The 23,504-nt window shown below is 47.5% G+C and overlaps 1 long non-coding RNA gene across 1 annotated transcript; it reads right to left on the bottom strand.

The window, feature by feature from the left end:
* Positions 1-2,111: 2,111 nt before the first annotated feature.
* LOC109254821 (uncharacterized) lies at positions 2,112-16,591 on the bottom strand. Its single transcript, XR_002074991.2, has 3 exons — positions 16,487-16,591; positions 4,716-4,818; positions 2,112-4,145 (listed from the first exon to the last, which is right to left on the bottom strand). It is a non-coding gene; the product is annotated as an uncharacterized LOC109254821 (long non-coding RNA).
* Positions 16,592-23,504: the final 6,913 nt, after the last annotated feature.

Genomic DNA, 23,504 nt, shown 5'->3' with positions numbered 1-23,504 from the left:
TGGGAGCAGCCTATTTCTCCACCCCCAGGAAGCTCCTGGATGGAAGGAAGGAAAGATGACAAAGTGTAAAGCAAGGATTGGCAGTCTTCCCGAAGCACGAGGCCAACTGGCTTCCCAAGCGGGCAGGCACGTGTGGATCCAGCCCGGAAGAGACCGGTCATGGCGATTGGACCAGAGAGAGGAGTGTCGGGAGCAGGGCAGGCTCCGTCTGAGAAGCTTTCCAGAGAAGGTGAGTTCTGCACAGAGAAAGGGGCCAAAGAGGGCACCTGGGTGTTTCTGACTTCGCCTCAAGTCATCACCTCACAGTTGGTGAGTTCGAGCCCCACATCCGGTGAGCTTGAGCCCTGCTTCAGGTGAGCACAAGCCCCGCTTCTCTCTCTCTCTCTTTCTCTCTCTGTCTCTCTGTCTCTCTCTCTCTCTCTCTCTCTCTCTCAAAATAAATAAATAAATAAATAAATAGGAGCCAAAGGGGCTCTGGGAGGGCTGGGAAGGGCTGCTCTGTATGCTTCCCTGACACTGGTGTGAACTGGCTGTGGGCCCTTAGCTGGGGGGTACACAGAGGACCCCTTCCTTGTCATTTAACCCTCAATAAAGAGATCCCAGGGGTAAACTCAGACTCTTCACACGATCAAATGTGAAATGTGTTGCAAGAAGTGATACTTATCACAAAGTACCCAAGTATGGATATTATTTACTTAAAAAAAATCAAAATAGGTAACAAAAAGCATTTTATGCACACACACACACACACACACACACACAGTGCAGATTTCAGTTCCATATCATAGATGACCAGACAAGGTAGAGACCTAGACATAGAGAGGGAAACTGAAAAGAGGGGTTACAAGGATAGAGGAAAAGCATGTGAACATTGAAAGTTGATGAGGAAAACACCCTTGTTTCAGAGGGCTTCACCAAGGCATTAGAACTTTTTCTTTTTTCAGTTGTCCCTGTGTTTATAGTTGCCTATGTTGATGGCAGGAGGTGAGCTTCATTTATTTCTTTGTGTTTTCATTAATCAACAAACATTTACCCTGTGTCTAAGTGTATTGGACACTATCCATACAGCCGGGGTTAGAAATGAAACACAGGACTCATGCTCTGAGGCATCCACAGAGCATATGTGCACGGCCGAGGGTCAGAGAGGGACGGCACACAGTTATAATGCAGTGGGATAATGGTGAGGAGAGGCGTGAGTGCCATGGAAGCAGAGAGAACCAGGTCTAGCCGAGGCTGGGAAGGGGCTTAGAAGCCTCCTTCCTTGGTCTATATTAGCAGGAACCCGCCCCACCCCCCAGAGCATTCCTGGCAAGAACAGACCCAGGACTGAACTAAGGCAGTGTCACAGAAAGGAAAGGATTGGCGAATGGGGAGAGGGTCCAGGAAGCACTTGGTTGAGGGAGATGACCTCAAGTTTCCCCCAGATTTCTGGCTCATGAAACTAGAGGAATGGGGGTGTCATTGACTGAAATAGAGAAGAAGGGAAAAGAACAGGTCTATGGGCAAAAGAGTTTTTTCTTCTCAAATAAAAAATCTGATCATACAAATATCTGACATAACATTTTCCAAAGAGTCTCCCTAGCTTTTAGGATAATATTTAAACTCTGTTGTTTAGCACATATGGCCCTCCCAATTCTTTCTTCTCTAGGCTTCTTTCTTGTCACTCCCTTAAGTCCTTCCTTAGATACAGCTATATAAAACTCTTAGTTATTCCAAGACACATTCCATGGCTGTTGTATAGTTTTGTACATGTGATTCTCTCTGGCTAGAAAGTACTCTGTTATGAACATCTGTTGTTTGTGTTCTCGGTACCCTCTCCTTTGGGTTACCTCTCCTGACTCATTCCATGTGGCCCTGTTGGAGCTGCCAATCACAGCATCCCGCCCCCTGGTGGCAAGAGTGGGTAGGGAAGCCGGGTCTGGTCAAGCAGAGTATCCCACACCTCTGTGATTGGCCTAGGATTGGCACGTGACCCAAGTTGGGCCAATCAGAGCCCTCCTCTGGGATTTTATATATATAATATAAATATATATATATATATATATATATATATATATATATATACACATACATACACACACACACACATATATATATATATATATGCTGGGGCTAACCAACTGAGTTGATAAAAGCCTGGAACTTCCTGTGGCCAACTGACCCCTGAAACATGAAAGAAGCTGAACTGATTAGGAGAGAATGAGTTCAACCCAGAGGAAGAAAGAACAGACCCGATGCAAGGACAGCAGCAAGTCTGAATGCTGTGTGAGTTCTGAGGCCAGCTTCACTCAGGTGTCCCTGGTTTGCTTAAATCTGTCCTGTCACTTAAAAGTGAAAGACTCCTATAGCCCAAATCCCAATTTCTGCTACCCACTTCCCACACATCCTTCAAAATTCAGTTCCAACCCAATTCCCCCAGAAAGTCTCCCCTGACCAGTTGCTCCTCCCCTCCTGGTTCGATGCACTTCCCTTGGGTTCCCATAACGTTCTGGGCATATTTCAGTAGTATCCCTTAGCAATTAGATATGTTATCCTTGGTTCATATTTCTGCTTACTGTCAAATCGTAAGCTCCTTGGCCCTAATTGTATTCATATCATACCTCAGTTCCTGGCACAGAGAAGGTATTAAAAAAAACTTTCGATGAGCAAATAACAAGTTCAGAACTTGTCTGTGGAACATTCAGGTGCCGGGGGGTGGGGGCTTTGGGTATGTTAGTCATGGGGAGAGAGGGTGCTTCTGTGGAACAGGTGTAGGAGGCCAGTGGGTTGTAGGCAGTGAACAGTGAGCAACGCCCTTGGTCTGTCTCCAGTGGCTTATCCAAAGAGGGAAGGAGAGTAATAGGGTGACTGGAAAGGACAAGGGGGGATTTATTTGAAGATTCCAAAGTTCTAAGTGTGTTTATATGTTGAGGGAGTGAGGCCAGGGAGGACAGGGGTGAGGATGCAGGGGAACCAAGACATGGAACCAGGGTAGAGGATGGGCATGAGCACAGGTAGAAGGACAAAGAACAAGAATGCCCAGCAGACACTCAGTTTACATTCAGGAGCCCCACAGGCTAGTGAGGTTGGGCCGAACACTTTTTCCTAAGACTCCCAGAACATTCGGCTGCCTTTCTCTCAATTACCCTCCACCTCCCAGCAAGTAGAAGGCCATTGCTGAGCTTGAGTGGTGTTATCAGGTCACTGGCCTCCAGCTGGGTCCAGACCTCCCAGGTGCTGGCCAGAGTTCAGAGTAATCCTCGCCATTGTTCCTTTTGTTGTTGTTATTGGACCCAGGAGATCAGATTCCCAGGATAGTGTTCACTGACTTTGTCCGAGGCCATGTGATCCTGTCAAGGGAGGAGCATGGATGTAAATTATTGAGGAAATCTTAGGTTCTCAACAACTCCCTAGTGAGTCAAATATGCCAAGAAACCCAAGAGGACTCTGCCTTTGGGGTGTTCACAGCTGGGATTGTGCAGGTGATCACTTCCCCGGCCTGTGGCCTCTGAGCCTGCCAGAGATTGAAACTTGAAGTCTGGAGGCTCATTAGAACCCTCCAGCAGCCAGGATTTCCCAAATGATCTGGAGGGGAGAGACTGCAACAGCCCACAGATAGAAACCCAACTGAGAAACTACATTCATTTTGGGCCTTTGGGGGGGATATGCAGGTGAGGAGAAAGCAGTCCCTGTTCCCCCTGGAGGAGCCCAGGGAGCCATGGTCTTTGCTCAAGAGAGAGAGGCTCAGCCTCACTGTGGAAGGCATGATCCCTGCCCTTGGAAGTTCCTGACCAGACAGAGGTCACCCAGGGGTGTGTGCTCACACACACACATACACACACACACACACACACACACTCACACACACACTGTGACTGTAATGACAGCAACTGGAACAAGATACAGACAGGGTGTAAGCACTGTGCTGGAGGCTGGAACTAGCCAGATCACTGCGGACGGGTAGCCCAGAGGAGGGGATTATCTGGAGTTGCCCCCTTCCCAGAGGCCACCCCCTGCCATCTGGTGCAGAGCTGTGCCAGGCAGGGTCCAAGCTAGTTGGATGCTTGCTGGTTCCGGCTGCTGAGTATCAGACACCGTGGTTGTTCACAGGGGGGCAATGCTGGAAGGATCTTGCTGGCTTGTTGCCTTAAGTCCCAGACTACTCTCTGCAAAAGAAGAAGGGAAGGTGGGGAAGAGATCAATGTTCAGTCTTTCCAAGTTTTCCTTGGCTTTGGTTATCAGCAGACAGCCCATCTGTTTGCTCAGGGCTCTCACTTCCCTACCCTTGAATACCTGTTATCACACTTGCTGTGTTTCTGGGCTCTCAAAGATGGCTGAGCCTGTGTGTGTGTGCGTGTGTGTGTGTTCTTGTATACCTCATGCATCTCTATGCCCGGCCTTCCAAGTGCACACCTGCATATCTCCATGTAGATGTGACCACATGTGATAATTCCCGTATTTGCCTAAGTTGCCCCTGTGTACACATGAATGTGTCCAGTTGTGTGTGCTGGGGCGGGGGATCCTCATTGCAGACACCAAGCATTCATCTACTAGGTTTTAATGTCCAGCAACATGATAACATCAATACAGCAGGCTGGACATTGAGCTGAGTCTCACCATTTCCCTGGGTTTGTCCAGAACTGATACATGTAACTTAATGTCTCAAACTCCCCTTCTTCCTTCTCAGCTCGCCCTGAGTCCCTGAAGAACTCTTGTATGTTATACCCAAGACTTACCCAGAAGGGTAGAGGATGGCTGATCTTTGGAGCTTCCACTAACTCTCCGATCATTTATCCACTTGCCCCTCAAACGATCCATGAGCTTCTGCCAGACCAGACCCTGTGTTAAGGGCCAGGGATACAGAAATGAATAAGACAGAGTCGCTGTTTTCATGAAATGCACATTCTTGTCAGGGAGGAAGGCCTGGACACAACTAATTATGTTCAAAGTCAGACTCTGATAAGACCATGGGACTACAGAGAAAGAAGACACTAACATCCCTGAGGAACCTGGGATGGTTTCAATGAGGTGGCACTTAGCTAGGACTGGAGTAGAATTTTGACAAGAGAATGTACAGAAGAGCATTGCATGCAGAACAACGGTATGATCAGAGATCTGGAAGTGAGAAGGCCCACAGAATGTCTACTTTCAAACCCTTCTGCAGGGCTAGCACGATGCATGACTCTGGGGAGTACCCGTCACATAGAATTCAGTGTGAAGGGTGCCCCCTAAAATCTGGTCCTGCCCTTCTTCTCTGCATTCTTATAAGTCTGTGTCCCCAGGCTTTGCTCATGTTACATCTAACCAATTCCAAATAGGAGCAAATGACTAAGGTGAGGTTAAAAGAACACGGGGTAGGAGGGGGGCCACTGATGATGTTGTGAGCGAGGCTCATGAGAGTCCCGTGGAAAGCCAGCCCAATCTGTAAAGATAAAGTCAGAATGGGCTGTTGAGAGTGATTGCAAAGTCTTTCTCTGAATCATTTGTTCAACAAACATTCATCTGATGTGGTCTCTGGGAGGAGACAGGCACAGAAGAGAAGTCTCCTTATTTGTTCATGATGATTTAGGTTAGTGTTTCTTTAAGCGTTTTCCTAAGAACAATAAATAATCCAGAGAGATTCTGAGCTCAAATAAGAGTTACTGGAATCAAACACATTTAGAAAATATGTGTAAACAAAGCAAACAAGTCTCTCCACTATAATATTTATCAGGGCTTGTAAAATCTTATGCTCTGCAAATCTCCACGAGTGGGATAGGCCCAGCAAAACTTCCCAACGTTATTCAAACTATAAACCCCATATGTTCCCACAGAACTGTTAAGGTTGATTAAAACCTTCCTGGGGAAACCCAAGATTGGGAACAGTAGCTCTAGGAGTCCTCGGGATAATGGCAAACCAGGGGAAAGGGATTCATGAATTCTCGGGCAAATAGTGTGGCAAGGACATGCATCATCCATCTCACTCCATCCAGGAAGACTTCCTAGAGGATGTGTGGTCTCAGGGACCATTGAGAGAAGAAAGGGCAATCTCAAGGGATCACAGTTTAACCCCTGTCATATGGAAACAAACGTACTCGGGGGGGAATATCCATGCAGTGAAATGCTATGGACTTAAGTATCTGTTAGAACATGCTTTGAGGAAGGGATAAGGAGGAAGGGAGAGGCCCAGGTCTTACCTCCTCACAAGTCACACCCAGCCTGATGGAGCAAGCATAGAACCTGCCTTCTGGGAACTCCTAGCCTGATGGAGGGATGCAGGAAATGATGGTTCCCAAGACACTGGACATCAGGCAGCAAGGGTCACTGACACCTGAGAGGTGGAAACAAACAAAGAAAGCCCTACAACTGCCTCCGTGTACTGCCTTGAGAGGATTTCTAAGCCATGACGCAGGGAAGGGAAGCCGAGGTGGACCCCAGCAGATTTTGTGAGTGAGGAGAAGGAGCTGCAAGTCTGGGGAGACCCAGGCAGCTACAGTACGCACAAGAGAGTACCCAGGAGGAGAGAGCTGCGTGGAGAGAGGACCCTAGGAATCTCCAAGTTTTAAGCAGAGCACTGACTCACATATGTGTGTGGGGAAACTAGCCCCAACTTTCCAACTGGGGGAAAGAATCACCCAACGGATGTAGGGAAGAGTACCCAAAGCTCACACAGAGCTGGGAACACTCCCTATTCCCACCAGTAAGACTAGAAAAATTAATAACTTATGGATAGAGTACTCAGAAGGATCTTACTTCAGTAGTGGAAAATAATTAGCCTTAGACTAAATACTGCTCTCATCCTGCCTAACAAATCTTAAAGGCATGAAAGGATAAAATTGCTGCATCCTGGAACAAATTCAACAATATTTATCATAATATGAAAGTATTTAGTACCCAGAAAAGTAAAATTTACAATGTCTAGCATTCAATAAAAAATTACTAGGCAGGCAAAGAAACAGGAAAATACAGCCCATAACGAGGAGAAAAAATAATCACTGAAACTGGCCCAGAACCTACAATTAGGGTGACAAGTGTCCTGGTTTGCCTGGGACTATCCTAGTTTTAGCACCGAAAGTGGTGCAGCCCAGGAAACCCCTCAGTCCCAGGAAAACTGGGACGATTGGTCACACTACACCCAATTAACATCATATATAATAGTAAACGACTGAATGTGTTCTCCCTAAGGTCAGGTGCACATCAGAATGTCCACTCTTAACATGTTTATTGTGCTGGAGATTCCAGCCACCACATAAGGCAAAGAAAAGAAATCCCTACTGGAAAGGAAAAGTAAAACTGTCTTTGTTTCCAGATAATATGAAGAAAATCTGATTGACTCTACAAAAAAGCCATGAAACTAATATGTGAGTTAGTAAGATTGCAAAATACAGGTAAATATCCTCAAATCAATTGTTTTTCTATATTCTAGCAATGTACAATCAAAGTTGAAATTAAAATACTGATACCCATTTTAATAGAATCAAAAAATATGAAAAAAGGATAAACATGGCAATCGATATGAAAGATATGTGCATTGAAAACTCCAAAACACTGATGAGAGAAATTAAACAAGGTCTAAATAAATGAAGAAACAGAACTTATTTAGAGGTTGGAAGACACAATATTTGTTAAGATGTTAATTCTCCTCAGATAGATTCAGTACAATCTCAAAAAAATCCCAATAGTCATTTTGGTAGAATGCTGATTCTAAAATTCATGTGGAAATACAAAGGAACTAGAATAGCCAAAACAACTTTGAAAAAGATCAAATTTGGAGGACTAACACTACTTGATTTCACGACTTACTGTAAAGCTGTAGTAATCAATAGACCCACTCGTAGATGCATGTAGTAGGCTGGCCTCTATCCCACTCCCTCAAAGTGTATGTCCACCTGGAACCTATGTTGTGATTTTATTTGGAAAAAGAGTCTGGGAAGATGTAATTAAGTTAAAGATCTTAAGATGAGAACATTCTGGATTTAGGATACGTCCTAAATCCAATGACAGGTATCCTTATAAGAAGAGGGGAAGACCCTGGGTTGCCTGGGTGGCTCAGTCGGTTAAGCGTCTGACTCTTGATCTCAGCTTAGGTCTTGATCTCACAGTGTGAGTTTGAGCCTTGCATTGGGCTATGAACTGAGTGTGAAACCTACTTCAAAAAAAAAAAACAAAAGAAAAGAGGGGAAGATCCTGAGAGATCCCCAGGTGAAGCCCGGGTAAAGACAGAGGCAGAGATTGGAGTAATGCGGCCACAAACCAAGAAATGTGTGAGCCACCAGAAGTTGGAAGAGATAAGAAAGAATTCTCGACTAAAGCCTCTGGAGGGAGTGCTGCCTGCCAACCCTTTGATTTCAGACTTTGGGCCTCCAGAACTGTGAGAGAATAAATTTCTGTTGTTTTAAGCCACAAAGTTTGTGGTATTTTGTTAGGCAGTCTTAGGAAACAAATGTATAACTTTTTTCTACAAAAGTGCAAAGGTAATTCAGTAGAAAAAAAATTAGTCTTTTCAACAAATGGTGCTGGAACAGTTGGATATACATATGCAAATAAATAAACTTGGATTCGTGCCTTTCAGCATATATGAAAATTAACTCAAAATGGATCATAAACCTAAATGTAAAACCAAATCTGTAAACTGGAAGAACTCATAAGACAAAACCTTTGTGACCTTCTGTTGAGCAAATATTTCTTTTTTTTTTTAATGTTTATTTATTTTTGAGAGAGAGAGAGAGAGAGAGGGCACAAGCAGGGGAGGGGTAGAGAGAGAGGGAGACACAGAATCCGAAGCAGGCTCCAGGCTCCTAGCTGTCAGCACAGAGCCCGACGCAGGGCTTGAACCCACCAACCGCTAGATCATGACCTGAGTCAAAGTCCGACGCTCAACCGACTGAGCCACCCAGGCGACCCTAAGCAAAGATTTCTTAGACATGATGCCAACACATGACCCACAAAAACTGATAAATTAGACTTCGTAGAAATCTCGTGCTCTTCATAAGACCCTGTTCCGAGAATGAAAAGGCAAGTCACAGACCAGGGTGCATACACCTAATAAAGGACTCGTGCATAGTTATATTTTTTTAAAACTCTCAAAACTCGATAATTCAAAAACAACCCACTTTTAAAAATCAGCAAAGATTCAAATAGACATGCCACCAGAGAAGGTACACAGATGGCGAACAGGCACATGAAGAGATGCTCCACATCATTAGTTAGGGAAATGCAGATCAAAACCACAAGATACTACTAAACATGTGTAAGAACGGATGAAATGAAAGGCCTTCCATATCAAACGCTGGCAAGAACGCAGAGCCACTGGAACCCCCCTGCACTGCCGGTGGGAACATCAAATGGAACCACCACTCTGGCAAACAGTGAGGCAATTTCTTAAATAAACATGCATTGATCATGTGACTCAGATAGTCCACAGCTAGCTATTTACCCAGAAGAACTGAAAGCATATGTCCACACAAAGACTTGTACACAAACGCCCACCCACACTTGAATGGATAATCAAATTACAGAATTAAAAAGAAATGAACAGGTGATACATGGGACAACAGATGAATCTCAAAGTAATTGTGCCGAGGGAAAGAATCTGGACCAAAGAAGGACAAAGTGAACCCTTCCGTTTGTATAAAATTCTATAAAATGAAATGAATGTGTAGTGACAAAAAGCAGACCAGTGGTTGCCTGGGAGGGGTACAGGGGTGCGGAGGGGAGGGAGGATGGATATGTATCTCCCGGTAATGGTTTCATGGGTGTTTGCATATGGCAAAACGTCTCAAAGTGCACAATTGAAATATGTGTGGGGCGTTGTATGTCAGTTAAACCTCAGTAAAGCTAGAGAACAGAAACGAAGAAAAACCAGTATCTCCAGCATTCCCAGCATTAGTGCTGCAGCCACTGCCAGTGATGGAGGGCGGAGGGAAGGGGAGACTGAGGCCTCACTCCCAGGGGCCATGCTAGCTCACCCCATCCACACACACACACACACACACACACCCCAAGGACAGGATGCAATGACCCGGAGGCTGCCTGTCCTGACTTCTCAGCCCCTCCATCAGGCAACTGTCCTTGCAGGCCTGAGGTCTGGCCTGAGGGTAAAGTTAGGGGGAGAATGAGGTCATTTAGAGTTCTTGGAGCGAGATCCCTAGAGAGTGAGTACAAACATCAGAAAACATTTGGTCCAACAGATGCTGTAAAAGCCCTTGGAGTAATCCCTTTTTTTGCTTCATTAGTCTGCTTCCCATCTGCAGCTGGATCTTTCCACAGGAACTGGGGTGGGGGTAGGGAGGGGCTCTGCTCAATTGCTGTCTGCAGTCGTGGAGGGAGTTCAATGAGGAGGAGAGAGTCCAGGACCCAGGCTTCACTGTGGTGACACCCCAATTACAGAGGACAATTCTTCCCAGATTTTCAAGGGTGTGATTTTTTCCTTTAAATACAGTTGACTTTTACATGTAACTACATTTTTTTTTCATGACTACGTTTTATAAAATTGCTCTGAGGGTCTACTCAACTGCAAGGTAAGAGAGTTTGCAACCATATTCCCAGAAATCCTGCTGAAGGACTCAGAGGTGGTTTCTTCTGTTAAGGCATTCAGAAATCTCCCCTGCCCTCAACCAATCTGGTTTATGCCAAAACAGTTCAGCTCACCCTTTTGCGAAGTCAAAGACTCAGAAATTCTAGCCTGCTGTATATAAATGACCACAAATTCAAAGTGATCATAATTGCATAATTGGCAGACTTCAGGAGCACGGTTGGGACCCAGGTGTTCGGGTCAGCAAGCCTCAAGGAATTCTTCCAGCTCGGAGGGCAGATTCCCAAGGTCCCGGAATAGACTCCCCTACCCCCACACCTCCCCACCCTTGCCTGTCACCCCGTCCCCTTTCTCTGAAAAATAGATCTACGATCTACACCTCCCCACCCTGCTCAACATGAAACACTAGAAATAGTTGACACGGGGCACTCAGGTGGCCAGTCACTGATGCGAACCCTTTGCACACATCATCCAGCTAAGCCTTACAACAACCTCTGAGATGGGTAGCATGATTATTCCTGTTTTACAAATAAGTAAACTGAGGCAAAGACAGGTGAGGGTACAGAGTTTCCAGGTCTTTTATTTTAAAAAATTTTAAATTGTGGTAAATTACATATAACACGAAATTTACCTTTTTAGCCATTTTTAAGTGTACAGTTCATTAGTGTCCAATAGAGCTTCTGCATCCAACCTCCAAAACTCTCTTCATCTTGCAAAACTGGAACTCTGTCTCCATTAGACAATAGCTCACTTCCCCCTCTGCCCAGCCCCAGGCAACTAGCATTCCACTTTCTGCCTCTACGAATTTGACAACTCCGGGTACTTCGTATAAGTGGAATGAGGGAGCATTTGTCCTTCCGTGACAGACTTCTTTCACTTAGTATAATGTCTTCAAGTGTCATCCGTGTTATACCAGGTTATCAGAATTTTCATTTCCTTTCAGTTTTGCAAGATTAGTCCTGGGGCTGGGTGGTGGTGATTTGCACAATATGAATGTATTTAATATCACTGAACTGTATGCTTTAAAATGGTTAAAATGAGGGGCGCCTGGGTGGCTCAGTTGGTTAAGGTCCAACTTCGGCTCCGGTCATGACCTCGCGGTTCAGGAGTTCGAGCCCCCTGGGTCGGGATCTGTGCCGACAGCTCAGAGCCGGGAGCCCGCTTCGGATTCTGTCTCCCTCGCTCTCTGCCCCTCCCCCGCTCATGCTCTGTCTCTTACTTTCTCTCAAAAATAAAAATAAACATTAAAAAATTAATATTAAAAAAATTATATGGTTAAAATGATAAATGTGTGTTTTACCACAATGAAAACGACGACAAAGACAGGTGAGATTTGCCCAAGGCACACAGTAAGTGGCAGTCCAAACCCAGGTGGGCGAGCTCCTGTGTCCATGATCTTTTACAACCTGCTGTATACTTTCTCTCAGAAGAGAAATCACACAGACAAAGCCTGAGGCCCCGAGTCTTTCTAGGACAACACAAGATGCGTGCACCGCTGTAGATTCAGGTTCAGGGTTTGTCACCAGCAGCAATGGGCAGTCCGCACAGGGCTCAGAGGGGGAGACAGAGTTAGATGCTGGAGCGATGGGGTCAGACAGAAGACAAAATACAGAAGACCAGAGTCCTAGTGTTTGGGGGGGATTTATAGGCCCACAACTGACGGCTTAGGGGCCACAGAATGACCTGAGACTGGGACAGGCTGGGGAGACAGGGTGTCAGAAGGGTGCGTGAAGGTGGATGTGCCAAGAAGCCACATTCAGTGACGGGCCTGGGTGGGACTCACAGAAGGAAGGGCACCGGCTTCCCTTGCCTCTTCCTTTACCTCTGAGGAGCAAAGAAGAAGGGGGAGAGAAAGGTTCCCCCTCAAGTGGCCTCTGATCCTCTTTCTTGGGAAGGGAACAGGAATCGTGCGCAGGGACAGGGAAGGGAGAGGATCAAGAGACTGAGTGGGCACAATGGTCAACTCAGCACAGACCCCCCCATCCCTTTTCATGTGTCTTAGCCATGACTGTTCCTGACTTGGGAGGTTAATTTTCTTCCCTACATTTCATCCCTCTTAGAGATAAGAAGGGAGAAAGACTCAGAAATTCTAGCCTGCTGTATATAAATGACCACAAATTCAAAATAATCAGAGTCTACATAATTGGCAGACTTCAGGAGCACGGGTGGGAGCACATTTTAAATGTCTTTTTCACAAATAAGATGTGAAATGTCTTTTTCACAAATAATTTTAGATGGTTTTTAAGAATCTGGATAATAAGAGACATATAAACGATAAAAATAAGGATGATCAGAGGAAAATTCATATCTGAATGTAAGGTTGGCAGGAATATATAACCTTTTATTTTCTCTCTCTGATTTGTCCCTGGCCAGGCATAGCTCTTCCTGGAGTGTTAGTGCTCTCACCCCACCTTGGGAGCCCCAGAGGGGAAGCCAGGAGAGCCACCCAGGGGAAGATTGCTGGTTATCTATGCAGGGGTTGGGGTGGATCACAGAAGCCATCGCAGAGGAAAATCTAAGTCAAGAGCAGCACAGGAAGCTGTCACTTGTGCAGACACGACCAAGGCCCTCTGACCTCAGGGGAGACCACTACCTCCCAACCTCTACAGGGTCTCATCCTAGCAGCCATAGGCTTCAAGCTGGGCTACGTATGGTTCTTCTTCTGGGACAGGATGACCCTGACATGTTGGCCCCACAACTGAATTACCTCCCAGGGAATCTTTGGAAAGAGCTGAGGAAAAGCAGCAGTCCTCCGATGAAGTGTGTGGGCCCTACCTCGGTTCCTGGGCAAGAAGAGGCTGGCCTGTCTCCAGCCTGGTTGTACCATGTGATCAGGCCTGGGGGTCTTAATGCCATGTTCCCCCCCACCCCCCACCCCCACCAGCATCACTCAGTTAAAACTTCCTGGTGGAGGAGTGGGGCGGGACAGGAAATGCACTTTCTGGGCCTGAGCTCAGTGCGTGTGCAAGTTTCCCTTGGCCGTTCTGAACTGCTTAGGGCAGTGGTCCCCAGCCGTGTCGAAGCTGTTTCAAGCACTGAGATTTGTTACAATTTTGAACAACCTCCTAGTCTCTGTGTCCCAAATACAGGTGCTCAAAGGGATGACCTAATCCAGAAGTCAATGAGGCAACCAGAAAACTGAGACCATTCTCCTGCCTTCCCTGGTCCTTGTGGCCCTGGAGTGCCCGGGCTCCTAGGCTATCTTTCCAGCCCCATCCCCTCACACACAGACCTATTTATCACTCTGCTCCCCCTCTCAGCACCTTCTCCTACCCAAAATGCCACCAGCCTTCCTCCCTTAGATCTTGCAGGGGCACCCGATTTACATTGTCTAGTGGTGCAATGATAGTGTGCATATGTAACCTTATCTTTAGCCATACTTCCTGAAACAAGTTGAGGCCCAGATTCCTGAAAACTCTTGGCCTATTAACCCCCAGAGCTATAAGGCCCTGAGCGAGGCAGCCTCACCGGTTCTGCTGGGCAGCAGAGAGCACCCAGCCAGCCAGGCTGCGATTTTGCAAGGGATCTTGGGTCACACTGAAGTTTTTGAACAATCTCCTCATGCTCTGAAGTGTTGGGTAGGAAGGCCTGTTCTCCATAAGCAGATAGGAGAATAATAATTATAACAAAAGAGTAACTAGCTAGCTTTTACTGTATTTGTAGTGAATCCCAGGCACTTACATGCATTATCTAACATACTATTGACAACTTTAGAAGTTGGTGATAGAAGTTAGGTGCTTTTTTTAATGCCCTTATTAAACATAAGAGAACACAACCTCAGTAAGCAGAAGGCCGGTTCTCAAACTGGACCATATTTGTCCCCAGAGCCATGCTTGTACTCAATACCAGTGTTTCTCAACTTCCGGGAGCATCAGCACCTGCGGGGGAACCCCACCCCCGAGTTCCTGATTCCGTAGATCTGCAGTGGAGCCTGAATTTCCATCTCTCAAAAGGTCCCAGGTGCCCCTGGCGATCCCAGGAGGCACCTCTTCAGTTGCACTGCTCTGTGCTACCCTTGTGACACCCCCCCCCCCCAACTCCCTGCAGAGACCAACTGAGTCTCTCACAATCCTCTGGTGTTGTCACCTGGTGGTATTTATCTAGAAAATATCCAGACCCTGCAGATGTCACATGTCCATGCCACAGGGGCCAGACAGTCCATTGGTCCCCAAAAATGGCACTGCAGAGGGGGCAGGCACAAACTAAGGTCCCCCTCTGTGCTCAAGATGCACAACTTCTTGTGGCCAGCAAAACACTTACCAGCATGACAAGTCTATTCATACATATCTCAGCCATCTTTGCCCCCACATGGAAGGAGACGGGGTCAGGAGTCAGGACCCCCAGCTGACCACTCTCAGACACTTCGTTTCTGTCACGTAGCACCTAGCACATCACATCATTGACACTGACTTCAGTGTTGTGTGATTGGTGCCCTGGCCTCATACTGTAACAAAAGTGCCCTGTGGCCAGGTGACTTTTTCTTTTTTTTTTTTCAATTTTAAGATTTTGCATGTCTTGTTTTTTTCTTTTAATGTTTGTTTTTGACAGAGAGACAGAGAGACAGAGAGAGAGAGAGAGAGAGCACAAGCAGGGGAGGGACAGAGAGAGAGGAAAACAGAGGATCCAAAGCGGGCTCTACATAGTCAGCACAGAGCTGGGTGCAGGGCTCGAACTCACCAACTGTGAGATCATGACATGAGCTGAAGTTGGTTCCTCAACGAACTGAGCCACGCAGGCATCCTGCACAGGCCTCTCGTCTGCCTCGTGTCCCACTGTGTGCCCAGTATCTAGAACCACTGGTGGCTGGCTCACAGAATGTGGACCAGAAAAATGAATCGAATGACCAAATAAACAAATGGATAGCGGGACGAGCAAATGAATAAGTGAACGAGCAGATGCAGAGAAGAGTCATGGACAGGCTGTGGAGTGGGAATGAGCAAAAGCCACGACTGGCACAGAAGCTGAAATGTCAACTGGCCAAATAGGTAAGTCAGACGAAAAAGCTGTTGTAGGACTCTCGGCTTCCCCCTCTCCCTTCTTGAAAGAGGTCACCTTTTCCCAGGTACGGGAGGCATAGCCTGATGTGTTCCTGCCCCCACAGTAATCTGAACAGACGTGTATCAATCTGCTGGGGCTGCCATTACAAATTTCACAAACCTGGTGGCTTCCTCAAGAAACTGTCCCACAGCTCTGGGGACCAGAAGTCCAAGATCCGGGCGTCGGGGGGGGGTAAGTTCCTCCTTTATGTCTATGAGGAAACAGGTTCGGAGTGAAAGGCCTGTGAGAAGATTTGCTGAGGAGGAGCTCAAAAGTGCCCGGCCCTGGTCAGTGGATGCAAGATCACACCTGGGGATTCTTCTGCAGCTGCACCTGTTTCCTGGGCTTGGTAGAGAAGGTCTGAGGGCTGAGCGCTCGAGGGAACCGGAGGCTGCCTCCTGAGCCCGGCTGCCCCGGCACCCTGGGCGAGAGCCAAGTTGGCCACAGGGTTCATGTAGAATTGCAGACTTCCCTTTCTGGTTCTTCCCGTCCTGGGTGCGAATTCCCCACCCCCACCACCTCTTGTGTGGCACGGGAAGAAAGGACTGGGTGGGGTCAGCTGAGCAGCAGCTTCTGGGCCTTTCCGCCTGCCTTAGGTGCCCTCGCTCCAGCCTCTTCTTCGTGTCTGCAGACGCGCTCCCTGCACTGGGCGTGGGGAGCCGGGCACACGTCTAACTCCTTCTGTGTCCTAATTTCCTTTTTCACTTGAGCAGCCTCAGTAAACGTAGTTTTAACGCTTTTACCAACACTCCTAATGAAGGTGGCCACCAACAATCACATAAAACAAACCATTTAGTGGCAAACTCCTTTTGATCCCTGGCCCCATTCCTGATTTAGTCATGGTAGGCAGAATTGGGCCAATTTGGGATTCACGGAATCCAAAGTCATGAAAATAGACTCCCCCCCTCCCCACACACCCTGCCTTCCGCAGCTGGTGCCCTGTGACCCTCTGCTCACCTCACTCTGCCCGGGACGACGCCCTCTCCACGCCACACTCCCGAGCCTCCTGTCATTTCCCTGCTGCTGTGACTCCAGATCTCTATGTCTCTCCTCCCCACATGGTCTGTCCACTGCACAAAGGAATCTCCAAATGGAGGGCCTGACCTCCTCCTCCACAGGCCTCCCCTTTCCCTCCTGCTGACCTCCACCCCAGTGATCATTCGCCAGGCGGCGCGTCCAGGAACCTGGGCGTCTGCCTCAACTCCTCCCTCTCATTTATTTTTTTTTTAATTTAATGTTTATTCATTTTTGAGAGAGAGAGAGAGAGACAGAGCACGAGCAGGGGAGGGGCAGAGAGAGAGGGAGACACAGAATCTGAAGCAGGCTTCGTGCTGTCAGCACAGAGCCCCACACAGGGCTTGAACCCATCAACTGCGAGATCATGACCTGGGCCAAAGTCAGGCGCTTAACTGACTGAGCCACCCGGGCGCCCCTCTCCCCTCCCATTTATTGCCCACATTCCAGTCACGGTGTCCCAGTCGTTCTGCCTTCTAAACGTGATCGGATGGTGTCCTCTCCTCTGTGTTGCTATTGCCTTGGTTTAGAGGCCTTCAAATGCCCCGGACCCCACAGTAACCTCTTATTTGGACGCTCTGCCTCCCGGCCTAAAACCTTCCTCCAACCCTGAGGTGGTCTATGTCAGTGCACATCTGATGATGCTCCCCATCCTCCTGTTGAGAACCCTTCAGTGGCTCCCTGTCACTGTCAGGATGGAGCACGACCTTCCAAGATTCAAGAACTTTTAAGGCCTGGTTGAGCCTCTTGCTACGTAGCATCTTTACACACACCCAGGGCTGCCCCTCTGTTCTCCACACCTAGAACACTACCATCCACCCAGGCCTCAGATCCCTGGCTAACTCCTACTTGACCTTCAAAACCCAACTCAAGGGCAAATCAGGCCCTGAGGCATGTTTAGGAACATGTCTGTCCCCAGAAAGCAAAAGTTTTGCCGTTACTCTTTCAGTCATGGGGGTCAAGGTTTTCATATTCGGACACTCTGTACCTAAGCATCCAAGGGTTTGAGCTCTTCAGAGGCTAGTCTCTTACCGTCTTCTCTTGTCTCCCACCTCCACCCCCCAAAATAGAGCATGCTGGCGCATGCAGGTGAGGGGCCAGGCACCCCTGTCATCCTTCAGTGCCTTCTGGAGGGAAGAAAAGACCCCCTCAGATGGTGACAGGCAGGATGGCAGAGAAAGGGCAGGGCTGAGTGGCTATTAATGGTTCTGGCCCCTGGATGCCCCTCGGAAACCCCTGGGGGACTTCCCCAGATCATAGAAACCTGGCCTCTCACCAGAGACCCTGATGCAGGACACCCGAGGTGTGGCCTTGGCATCTTTGTTTTGAAAAATGAAGCCCCATAAGGGTTCTGATCAATGCTCAACTTGAGAACCAGAGGATATTGTGATCAGATATGAGGCATCACAGATACCTCCCCGCTATTCATACATAGTTAAGGCACCAACATTTTGACTCATTTATCTTCTTCCATATTTAAGTTAGAGCAGATGTGAGGCTGGTGCTCTTAACTGTTGATCTCCCCTATACTGTCCGGGAGAAAAGGCTGGTGGTGCTTCCCTGCAGGCCTCCTGGCCCCACTGGAGCCCTCCCTGAGAGCTGTCCCGGACCGCCTTCTTGCCACTGGGAGTTTCAAATTGGTCGAGTGCCTTACCAGCCTCCCCAAAGCCTGGGCCCAGTTCTAATCGGGGCTCCCACGGAAGTGTGCCTCAAAAGCAGAAAAGGCTCAAGAATGCTTACAAAGTAACGAGATGTTATACATCGATTTCAGTGTAGAAAAAGCACTGAGGGAAGGTAGATTAAACTCATGGTCACCATGAAGTAGGGTGGATGGAGCAGGAAAGGCTGAGCTCTGAGTCAGAGAGGGAAGGGACAGGGACGAGAGGAGGGTCCGAGGCCAGAGTGAGGGGAAGGGCTCCCGTCGCAACCCCAGCTTCTGTTAGCATCGATTTCACGCGTTGTCAGTTCATCTCAGTCCATCTCAGACCATCAAAAATCACGGGTGTGTGCTGGTGTATTTGTACCAAATGCCTGCATCTAATTCTTATAGGCCACTTCCCCTCCCACCAATGGCAGGTGACGTGGGCCTGCATATAAGTTGCCCTGGCTTCCCTGCCCGGGGGGCTTCTGGAGAATGTCATGCCATCAGTGGTCTAATGGCTGCAGCCATTACTGGTTGATCTGGTCCTGTCTCCACTGTGCCATGTGCCCTGTGATTTGGGCAGGAAGGGGGTCAGTGTCTCCCTGTCCCTGCTCATCCCATTCCCCTCACAGGGACAATTGAGGCATGAGGGTCCTGAGGGCTCCCTGGAGACCCAGGACTTTGCCATTATTTAACAGAGCCTGGGAAGGCTTTGGGGCTGTTCCACAAAGTCTCTTACTACAGAGATTGCAGACAGTATTTTTGGGGAGGCAGTCACACTCTGGCCTATGCGTTTTGATCCCTAGAACTCAGAGTATGTGGGTTTGGAAATGGTACCCTTTAGGGTGGGGTATGGAAAGACTTCTTTATTACCAAATATGTTAAATTAATGCAGCTTTATTTCTCTTCTTTAGTGTTTATTCATTTATTTTGAGAGAGAGAGAGAGAGAGTAGGGGAGGGGCAGAGAGAGAGGGAGAGAGAGAGAACTACTGGTAATTGAAAGCATCAAGATGTTGCCAAATGAGATGAGCTAGAAATCCACGTTCAGTAAAAGAGAACAATTCTCAGTTCACAGACCTTAGAGATCAGATTGACGGTTTTTTTTTTTTAAATAAAAGTTTTATTTTTGAAGAATATTCAATGTATAGAAATTGAATTCCCATATACCTTACACCTGGTTTCCCCTACTGTTAACATCTTACATTTGGTTTTTCTGTCACAACAAATGAATGAATATTGTTACTTTATTACCTGAAGTCCATACTTAATACTGATTCCTGCAGGGTTGGGTTTATTTGGTTTTTTGTTTTTTGGGTTTTTTTTTTTCTCCACCTTAATGTCCTTTTCCTGTTCCAGGATCTTATCCGGGATGCTACATGACATTTAGTTGTCATTGTCATGGCTCCTTAGGGTCCTCTAGACTGGCAGTTAGACATGCCTTGTTTTTGATGCCCTTGACTAGACACCTTTTTTCACAAAAGAAGAAACAGACCTAGGAGGTTGCAGAGCCACTGAAGGGAATTCTAGAACCCTCTTCTCCATAATCTTCTTGCTCTGATGGTGTGCACCAACCCCCTCCCTTGCCATTAGCACAGAGGTAAAATTCTGCCATGCACTGAAATGGTCTAGTTTTTCCTTAATGTGTCACTGTGGCGAGTCACTGGGTCTTACTGCACACCTTGGATTCTGCAGGCATCCTAGGTTCCCTGACGTGCTTCCGTGCCACCCTTTCCTGCCTGGCTACCTGCTCCTGTCAGCCTCCAGCCCAGGCCAGGGCCCCCCAAAGCACACTGCCAGACCTCACATATCATGGATGGCTGGGTGCTGGGAGCAGAGAGGAAATTGTAGAAGAGGGGGGCTGCCTTCAGCTGGGGTCCCTAAGCAATTGGGGGATGTTGAACTGTCTGGTCCCTGTCCGGGCCTTAGGTGCCCAGGGCGGCCCTTCTCATTTCTCACAGGGAGTCCCATGCTGGCTCCCCACTGGGGCAGGGCTTGCTGCAGTCCAGTTGTTCAGGTTTTGTCTGGCTTCCCTTCTGTGGTGAGGCTGTTGAGGAGGCTACAGCTTTTCGATTTGTAGAAACGACCTTCGTCCCCAGCTGCACCCTGACCTCTCTGTGCACAAACGTACCTGTGCAAAAATGCCTACCCGTGGTGTGTGGCCATCCAGTGTAACAGCACCCCCACTGAGCCGGGCTCGTGCTAACCCCTGACCTGTTCCCCCTGGAGGCCCTTGTTCTGACCAGACTCCTTCCAGGAATCATACAGTTACTGAGTGGTCGGGGGAGGCATGCGGGGCTTTCTCAGAGATTAGTGAGTCAGACCTCCAAGAATCTGTAGGGTGAGTGGACACATTTCTGTCTTGTCTTCTGCAGATGAGAACTGGTATGGTGGTCTGGGGTCTTCGGCTTAACCATTCTGAGCCTCGGTTTTCTTTACTGAAAAATGGGAATAAACCAACATTTCAAATATGGGTGTGTGGTTGAAGAATGAAGAAGAGTGAGTAGCCCAGTGCGTGGCATGGATGAGTGGCCTTTATCTTCCCTGGCTCCAGGGGCCACCATCAGTCATGCCAGGTGTAACTGTGGCCTCGGTTTGCCAGATACTCCAGGACTGCCCTTCACTGCTGCCCAGGGTGGAGGGTAGTATGAGGGTGGCAATGTGATGATGCGGCAGCCTGGCACGGGCCTGAAGAGTGATACGTTGACAGTCATCAAAACCTCCTCAAATGAAGGCTTCTCTCTGTGCACCACAAAATTGCTCCAGAAAAACAAAAGTGCAAGGAATACCTTTCAAATTAAACCATGTCTTAAGAACACTCTAGAAGACTGGCATTTAAAATAATCAGTAGCAAGTACTTTTACATGGTGGTGAGTGGTTTGTGTCACAAATAATCCCCTTCCCTAAATTACCTGTGTGGCAAATGCTGATTTCACGTGTTGGGTTCTCTAAAAGCAGGGATCTAACGAAGAACGTTGTGCCTTGGGTTCAAAGTATGTATTTGGGAGAAAGATGTGTATGTCATTTCTCCTAACGTCCAACAAACCAAGAACTCTGGAAGACTATACAGGAGTCTGAAGTTCACCAGAGGCCAGGCAGCAGATCTCCCCCGAGGGTTTCCAGATGTTTCCTGAAAACTAAGAAAGGAAGAGTGAGGTCTCTGCAACGTGTCTCAGGCCGAAGGGAGGCCAGTTCTGGAAACTTGAGGCCTGTGAGGGAGGGAATTAACTCTGAAGTGCCACAGACCAGGGCCTCTCCTCTCCTCAGCTTCCCTCAGCTGCCTCTCTGCACTGGACAGTGAGGGGGAAAGAGAGGAAACAAGAAAGAAAGAAGGTAAGCACAGCAGAAGAAGGGTGGCAGGCACCTGGGAGCTCTTTACATCTGCTCATCATTGGAGAAGTGGATTTAAAACCACCTTGAAAACAGCTGTGCCTCACCCTTGCTCCCCTTGTCTTGAATGTCCTTGAACGCAACGTTGAGAACCCTCCCAGGGCAGGATGCCACCTGGGGCGGGCAAAGCAAGAGCCAGGGGAAGGAGCCAGGCCATCCGGGGCAGTGTTTGCCATCTGCAATGCTGTCCAGGGCAGGCAGGTTGGAGGTTGTATTAATGCCTGTCATGGAGCCTCGGCAGTCAGCAGAAAGTCTAATGTGGTGTTTCCCTCCGAGGCTCCACACGGCGAGAGAATTCTACTATAAACCATAACAGCCATCACATCTACGGCAGGTCAGACAACACGACTGTTATTTCATCCAACCTTCAGTGAAACCCTGTGAGGGAAGCATTAATGTCCCCCTTTCTACAGGGGAGATGCTTGGGGCTCAGGAACTGTCCACAGTGTCATCCAACTTGTGTGTGCAGGGCCACACGCCAGCCTCAGGTCGATGTGATTTGGGAGCAGGAGCACAAGAGCCCTGCTTTTCCCTCACAGACTCTTGCCATGTCACAGTGTTGTGGTAGGTGAGCTCTCTGGGGTCCGGCACTCTCGCTGTGCCTGTCACTCAGTAAATGTTGCTGGTGCAAGTAAAGAATGAAGAGAAGGGATGTTGAGGAAGCTAATGCAGACATAGCTACTTAATAAAAACTGTCACCTGGGGTCAAACCAAGAGTTAATAAACAGACCAGGGTTCTGGCTCTTTTCCGGAGATAGAGATAGAGTCATACCACGTAAAGCTGGAAAGGTCATTTAAGGTCATTAAGGTCACTCTCGATTTGTAGGGCCCAGAGAGATGGAACAGATTCCCTAGGTCACACAGCTCAGCAAAACAGAATGGGGCTCCTAGACGTCAAAACCCACTGCTTTTATACTTTCATTCTGCTGCCCCCTGAAGGAAAAAGTGGGAACGTTCTCTAGAAGCTACTCCAGTCCCTTAGAAACACATTATGGCCTCAGCATCTGTGATTAGTTTTAATGTTCTTCTTTACCAATTGACATTCCCAATGTTCTTAGAGATAACAGATATCCTGAATTGACAACTATCATGAAAAATCATGTAAAATTTGTGAATGTCTCTCTGTCTGAAAGTGTACCCTTATATCGAACACAAGTCAGCCTTGGGTACACTGTCCCTCTTTAAAATGTGGTAGAGATCAGAATTCAACACTATTTGATTTCAAAGATAAATTTCTTCTCATCCTATTCTTCCTTCAGTTGCTCCACATCAAATCCAAAGCTGTCTCTTAGGCTGCATCTTGCCCTTCTGTTTCCATCAAATGGTGTGTTGGTCTTAGGGCCAGCCTCCATAGCACCTCATTCTTTCTCCCGGAACATGGTTATCTACTCAGCACATGCCATATCATGCACACTTTTTAAGAAACATATTTTAGCTTCCAATGGCTGGCTATAAACAAAGAATCTCTCTTTTTCTTTCTAGAAATCTTTATCGAGCACTTTAAAGAACTTCCATAATCCCTAACTTCAGATTGCTCCTAGGAATTGTGGAAATGAAACACACAAAGCTTTTTGTCTGCAGTTTGAAATGTTCAATATGCAAATCTCAGAGTTTCCCCGTAAGGGCAGGTTTCTGCAGGTGGACTGGTGTGGAGGTACTAACTGCTCAGTTTATTATGCAGTGATTTACAGCCCTCTAGTGGGTCTTTAATGTAACAATTAAAGGGAAGCTGAGGGCATTGAGGTATGGCTTTGTTCTTTTGTTTGTTCCTTCCCTCGTTCATTCATTCATTCAATGTACAAATGCCAACTGAGTGTCTACTTATGTTCTGGGCACGTTTTGTTGATACTGCAGTGAACCAAATAAACAACAACAAAATCATATGCCTTAGTCACTTAAGACAAAGAAGATGGCGAGTAGAACAAATCTGG

This window comes from Panthera pardus, unplaced genomic scaffold, assembly GCF_024362965.1.
Source record: "Panthera pardus isolate Hobbes unplaced genomic scaffold, ASM2436296v1 HiC_scaffold_21, whole genome shotgun sequence".
Lineage (NCBI taxonomy): Eukaryota > Metazoa > Chordata > Mammalia > Carnivora > Felidae > Panthera > Panthera pardus.
Note: the sequence above shows the minus strand (reverse complement) of the source record. Positions and strands in the feature narration are given on the sequence as shown.